A 6,692-nucleotide genomic window follows, 5' to 3' on the forward strand; every position below is an offset into this window, starting at 1 on the left:
TTTTTTTTTTTGGAAGAAAATCATGTTATCCTAATTGATTCACAAACAATCACATCACAAAAGCTGGTTTAAGGAAGCCATACAAACATTGGCCCTGCCTCAAACACAATAGCATCTCAGTGAACTTCCATACGGTAAAAATACCCTCTCCCATTGCAATCCTGAGGCAAGGGAACTATTAATGGTAGAAGAGAGGTTAATTGCTACTTTTATACTTTCACTATCGATTATATTTTTACACTAAATTAACTTGGTCATGAGAGACGATTTTCTTTTTCTTATATATCCTTTTTTAAAAATTCAAATTCCATTCTGATCACTCCTGGTCCAAGAACACCCAAATAAGGAACAAAAACAAAAACAGAAAAAGCAAAAAATAAAAATAAATAAATAAATAAACAAGCCAACCCAAACAGAGGTTAAAGATTGGTCTTCGAATATTATAGTCAGTGAGTCCACACTTGCCTGAGATCTCGCTGACATAAAACCACATCCACAGCTCAGTGGCCGCCAAACCATTCAGCAGAACTTCCTTAACTGTAAGCTGTGTGAAGCTCCCAGTTTGAGAACTACTGGCTATTTTTTTTAAGCTGTGAATAGCTGTAGAGATATAAACAGGGGTCAGAGGAACCAGCTCAGCTGTGGCCCGGTGCCAAAATGTGGCCAATCAAGGCCCTGAGGACGTCACAGCAGTGTCTGCCAGCGGGGGACCTTCTCTGCCAGCTGACAGACAAATTGGGCCTTGGTTTTAGGATGGAAAGTCGGCAGCCTCCAACCAAGAGGCTTAGATCAGGCTAATCCACTGGCAAATCTGCCCTGTCTCAGCACCTCGCTGAAACCCTCCCCAAGTTTACGGTCACCCTGATCCTGGGCACACTCCCAACCTGCTGCATGTCACAGTGACACGGGGCAAACTGCTGATGCTCTGGGTGCCCTCATGCTCCTGATAAGTGATGTCAGACCTTGAGGGTTTAGCATTACTTCCTCCACTGAAGCCCCAGAGACGGCAGGATCCCGGCGGTGGCTGACAGCAGAGCCCACAGCCACGCCAGCTGGGCCATCAGGCCTGGTTGCCAGGGTGCAGCAGCAGGTGAGCCAACAGCAGGTGCTGGAGCTGCTGGGAGCGTCTGAGTGGCTGGTGCCGGCCTGGGCACAGCTCTCACCTGAGGTGCCTGGCAGGCCAGAGGGGCCATACGGAAGGTGCAGCTTCGAGTTCCAGAAGGCATCACAACAGGGTGGCAGTTTGGCATCTACAAGTGTTAGGGGCAGAAATAGAAAGGTGGAGACTAACTATAATGAGCAGAAATATTAACCGTGCTCTGTTAACCATGATTGTTCTGTTCTGAGTAGAAAAAGCACATTCTAACCTGGATGAGAGTTGCATGCCCCAGGGCATGGGAGTTAACATCGGAATGTAGCCCATCCTCCTTTCCAAGAACTGCCTATCATCATGGAAAGTTTAACAACCTGTTGCTGAAAGTCTTGTCCCAGAAGCACCCACCCTTTGCAATACCCCGGCCTGCATTGCCTGTAACCATTACACCTTGCCTACTTCCCCACGTCTGTAATTCCTACTTTCCCACGCAATCATTGTCCTTCATCCAATATAAACAGCTCGCTTATGGGAAGGGTAGAACAGATTTTCATGGGTGACCTGCTACTCTCCTATATTATCAGCATTATTGCAATAAACATTCATATAGGATTCAACCCTGTATCTGCTTAATGGGCTTAAGAAGTGACAGGCAGCCCTGACCCATTGGTTGTCCGGTTTCACAAGTTCGAAACTCCGAGAAGATTGCCCAGTAGGATTTTTAATGGCCCCCCTGAATCTCTATTCCAGCAATTTTCAACAGATCAACAGCTGTCTGGTGTAAATGTCCTCTCTTGAAGCATAAATCCACTTTGGAATAGGTCATATAATAGAGTTGCATCTTAATGGTCACCTTGCATAATAAGGTTGCATCTGATTGGTTAATTCTTTTTTTAAATGTATTTTTATTGATCTCAGAGAGGAAGAGAGAGGGAGAGAGAGATAGAAACATCAATGATAAGAGAGAATCATTGATCAGCTGCCTCCTTCATGCCCCCAACTGGGGATCCACCACAACCGGGGCATGTGCCCTGACCAGGAATTAAACCGTGACCTCCAGGTTCATGGGTTGAGGCTCAATCACTGAGCCATGCTGGCCGGACTGATTGGTTAATTCGTGGTACCAGAAATCCTTATATACACCAATTTTTTTTTTTAAGTCACGTTGGAACAAAAAGAGTAAGTAATTACTACTACTATTATTATTTGTAACTCTATCAAACTTATTCCTATTTTTTGTCAGATCAGAAAAAAATATATTTTTTTGATGGGCCACAGAATTTTAGTAATTAGTTTGTGTGCCATGAAATGAAAAATGTTGAAAATCGCTGCTGTATTCCTAGAGTGATCTACAGCCATCACAGTCTTGCTCTTCCCTAGACTGCGGGGCCAATTCTGAAGGTGGAAAGTTTAGTGCATAGTCACTTCCTACACATTAAGTGTGTCCTCTTCTAATCTTGTTGGCCAGGACTAGCAAGGAGATTCTGCTGCCTCCTAAACCCTCATTCCAAGTAACAAGATCTGTGTTTTGTTTTTCATTCACCAGGTTCCCATCTGAAAACCAGCACCTCCATGACTGTGTTCCTGGAGAGACCCACGGCCTGTGCTGAAACAGAGGGCAGTGACATGAACTCTGGACTCTAATCCTCAAGGCACGACAACCAGGAATGCAGAGTGGCTTTATGAAGGTGGAGTGTCTGCTTGTTTGTTTTCCCACACTGATTTCTGGGACAGAGATAATCCTGGAATATGGACAGGCCACAAGCCAAGTCGGTTGGCTGCTTCTCCCTTAGTCCTGGTTGCTAGGAATCTGAAAAATTATTTTATGTTTGATGACTACAGCTTTGCTTAAATATTTCTTAACTTATTTATTTATTTATTTATTTTTATTTATTTATTGAATCAGTGAATATTTTTGCTATTTGCTTTGGAATACAGTGGAATATAAAGGATTGACAGAATCCCGCCACCAAGAGCTTATGGTCTAGCAGGAGCAAGTTGTAACTAGGCAAGTGTTACGAAGACTGAAAGTAAGCTTACAACATGAGGACTTAACCTCAACTAGTTAACATTTATTACTAGATATTTGCCTTTTACTCTTGTTTTTTAAATTGTTTTGGTTTTACAGTCTAATTTATTTCAAGTCAATGCAAATTCACTTATAGAATTTGCATAGTTGTAGGCAAAGGTGCGTTTGCGCTTGTAATCACTTTCAAATATCCCTTCTTTCACAAAGAATTTGAGGTGATGTATCATGGGAGTATGTACTAGAATTTCTGAGCTGGGGTTTTCACTGATGCAACTACTGACTTAACAAGAAAACTCTAAGTGATATAGGAGCTGATTCAACAGGAAAGGAGAGAATATGGGGGTAAGAGCTAGAGCAACTCCTTAGCCAGCCTAGAATGAAGAGAAGAAGGAAGAGGCCAGGCAAGTGACATCCATGGGTCTGGCTCTAGCTGAACTCGGTAAAGCCGGATGTAGAGAACTGGAAAGGGCCTGCTCCAGCAAAAGGTTGCCATGCAGGAATGATGGCCCTGGGTGGCCAGAGCATCCCAATTTATAAGAGAAGCTGGGAATTTAGATTTTTTAACGAAATTCTCAATTTTTAATGTCAACTTAAAACTTTTAAACACAATTGTGCAAGCTGGATAGAATGTCTGCCTTTTTGCGATCTGTAATTTAGACTCTGCATTTCATTATGACTTTTTTAAGCCAAGTTATTATTATTATTATTATTATTCTAAAATATTTATTTATTAAATTAATTGGGGTGACAGTGGTCAACATGAACATACAGGCTTCAGGGTGTGGGTTTCTATGTTACCAGATCTGTATATTGCACCGTGTGCCCACCACCCAAAGTCAAATCTTCTCCTGTCACCTTCTACTAGGACCCCCTTCATCCCCTCTTCCCCCCTTACCATGCTGCTCTTTGTGTTCACGAGTTCCAGTTTTATATCCCACTTGTGAGTGATAAGCTCTTTTAATTACTCTCTTCTAGATGTACCTTTCTCCAGAAAGGGAAACCAGTGGGGGACAACGTTCTTTAAACTTTTTAGTCTGTAGAACTTTTTCCTCTGGAAAGAAAACTTCTCTGGGAAGACAGGGACAATGCCCTTTGATCTACTTCCTTTCTCAGCCAGGTCACTTTGAGATACTAGAAGCCAGTGAACAAGGATGGGGGTGAAGGTTGGCTGTAGGGAGGGAGAGATGAGTCCTTCCTCTGCAGCTCATGGTGGGAGAGAAGCTGTGACACAGCCTTTGGGGCAGGTAACACGGAGCCCGAGCTTGAGCCTCCTCAATAAATCTTTAAAAGGGGAACTACGTTAACGCAGCCAAGTGGATGATCAACAAATGCGGGTTTTAGTCAGATCTTGCCTATTTCATTACATACCCAGTGAGCAGACAGATTAAAAAGTTAACTCAGCTTATTTTACTTCTCCTAAATAATTTTGACTAAAAGTCTAAAAAGTGAAGTGATTATTCATTTAACCTAGATTTAGAGATAATCTGTTGACCATCCAAACCTGTAGAGAATGTTGATGAGTTTATTTGAGCCAAACTGATGGCAATGCCAGGGAACAAGATCTCAAATGCTCCAGAGGATAACAGTTTTGCAGCTTCTTTTATGCATTTGAAATGCAGGAGGGAATTTAAGAAAGATTACAGGGAGATGGGAGGCACAGGTGGGGACTGGATTACAGGACAGTTGAGATGATGTGCTCTCAAGGGTGGTTATGGCTAAGGTGTGTTAACCTAGATGCACAGAAAAAATGAACAGGGCTTGCTTATGGCAAAGACAAACCTTTTACTAAAGAAGATGTATGCCTGGGGCATGACTACCCACATGACCTGCCCAGTTAGGAATTTATGATCAGATCACCACCTGAACAACCCCCCCTTTTCTGTCCACAAATCTATTCATGTATTCACACTGCAAAAGTGGACTAAACTCTTTCAAAATGAAAACCATAATATGACTGCGTTTATTACCTCCCTGGTACTTTCTATTTAGCACACTGACCTAACATTGATTGGCTTATTAAATATAAATTTAATAGTTCATAAGCTTTATACTTAATATTTTCTTGTATCAGTGAACAAGGTTCCTTTTCTTCAGGGACATTAGATTTTTCTCCCAGTGCATGGCTCAATATTAATTTCCCATCCTCTTTCTGTATGCCTTCCCTAAAATGGCGACTACAGAGACTGGAAATATCTTTCGCGATCCTGCTTGAATGCCTTGAACTATTTGCTTATTTCTGAGAAAGAGGGTCTAGAAGCCTACAATAAGCAGCCCAAAACTTCTCATTCAAGCCAGTAGTGCTTGTCTTTGCATAATGACATCTCTAGGCTATGTGCTAAAGTGAGTCTTAGACATGGTAATCCTTGTTTTGCCCACTTCTTTAGTTTGTGGGCTGTGCTTGACAGTTTCATGTATACTTCTAGCCTTTCTTATAAAATTCAACGAAACATAAGGTTAAGCAGCAAAAAAAATAAGTAATATGCAAATTCTGAACCTGAATAGTAAACTCAATCCTCAAAAAGTGAATGCAAAAATCTAGCATCAAATGCAGTCAACGAAACATAAGGTTAAGCAGCAAAAATAAATAAATAATATGCAAATTCTGAGCCTGAATAGTAAACTCAATCCTTAAAAAGTGAATGCAAAAATCTAGCATCAAATGCATGTAAAATTTTTATCTCATTTTATTTTACTATTTACAATTAAATTTTTTATTTTAAATAATGGAGAGGGCTGGCCAGGTAGCTCAGTTGGTTAGAGCATCGTTCTGATACACCAAGGTTGCAGGTTCAATCCCCAATCTGGGCACATCCAAGACTCAACCAATGAGTGCATAAATAAGTGGAACAGCAAATCGGTGTTTCTCTCTCTCAAATTAATCAATCAATCAATAAATTTTTTAAACAGTGGAGAGTAACAAAGCATGTAAATAAATGTAATACCCCAAGTTATTTGACTTTTTAGTTTTCTAAGGCAATGGTCTCCAAAATCTGGTGTTTGTCCTTTAGGACTATGCAAGAAAATCCATTGGAGCATGGGAAGAAACTATTATATAAATATTTACTTATATTTTTATTGCACCCTTAAAAATATTTGTGTGCTGTATTATGTGCCTTGTGTATTGGTACAGTGATACACATATATAATGTAGAAATAAATAAGTAATATGCAAAAATGTTTGGAGAGCACTCTTAAAGTTCGTACACTTTAATTTCATACATTTTGTTCAAATTCTGAGAAAGCTGTGGGATAAATTTTCATTTTCAAAATGAGTAAACTGAAATGCACAGCTAGATATAAAATATTAAATGATTACATTTGGAATAGTTATTTTTCTCACTTTTAATCTACTTTTTAATATAGATGATACATATAAATTTTCATTTTCACTTGGAAAATACATTTATAAATAAATATATCTGAATATGTAAGACCATAAATGCATACATATAAACTTAAATGATTGTATAACAGATTTCACATATATACCCTCAAAAAATTGAAATAAAACTAATGTGCAATAAGGATTATAATGCTGATAATACCTCTAGTAACCTCATCCCAGATGTT

At 39.9% G+C, this 6,692-nt stretch overlaps 2 pseudogenes; both read right to left on the bottom strand.

The window, feature by feature from the left end:
• Positions 1-408: 408 nt before the first annotated feature.
• On the bottom strand, positions 409-753 carry LOC102773371 (annotated as a pseudogene).
• Positions 754-789: 36 nt separating this feature from the next.
• Positions 790-1,226, bottom strand: LOC102772016 (annotated as a pseudogene).
• Between the last annotated feature and the right edge of the window lie 5,466 nt (positions 1,227-6,692).

The sequence above is a fragment of the Myotis davidii genome, unplaced genomic scaffold, assembly GCF_000327345.1.
Source record: "Myotis davidii unplaced genomic scaffold, ASM32734v1 scaffold281, whole genome shotgun sequence".
NCBI lineage: Eukaryota > Metazoa > Chordata > Mammalia > Chiroptera > Vespertilionidae > Myotis > Myotis davidii.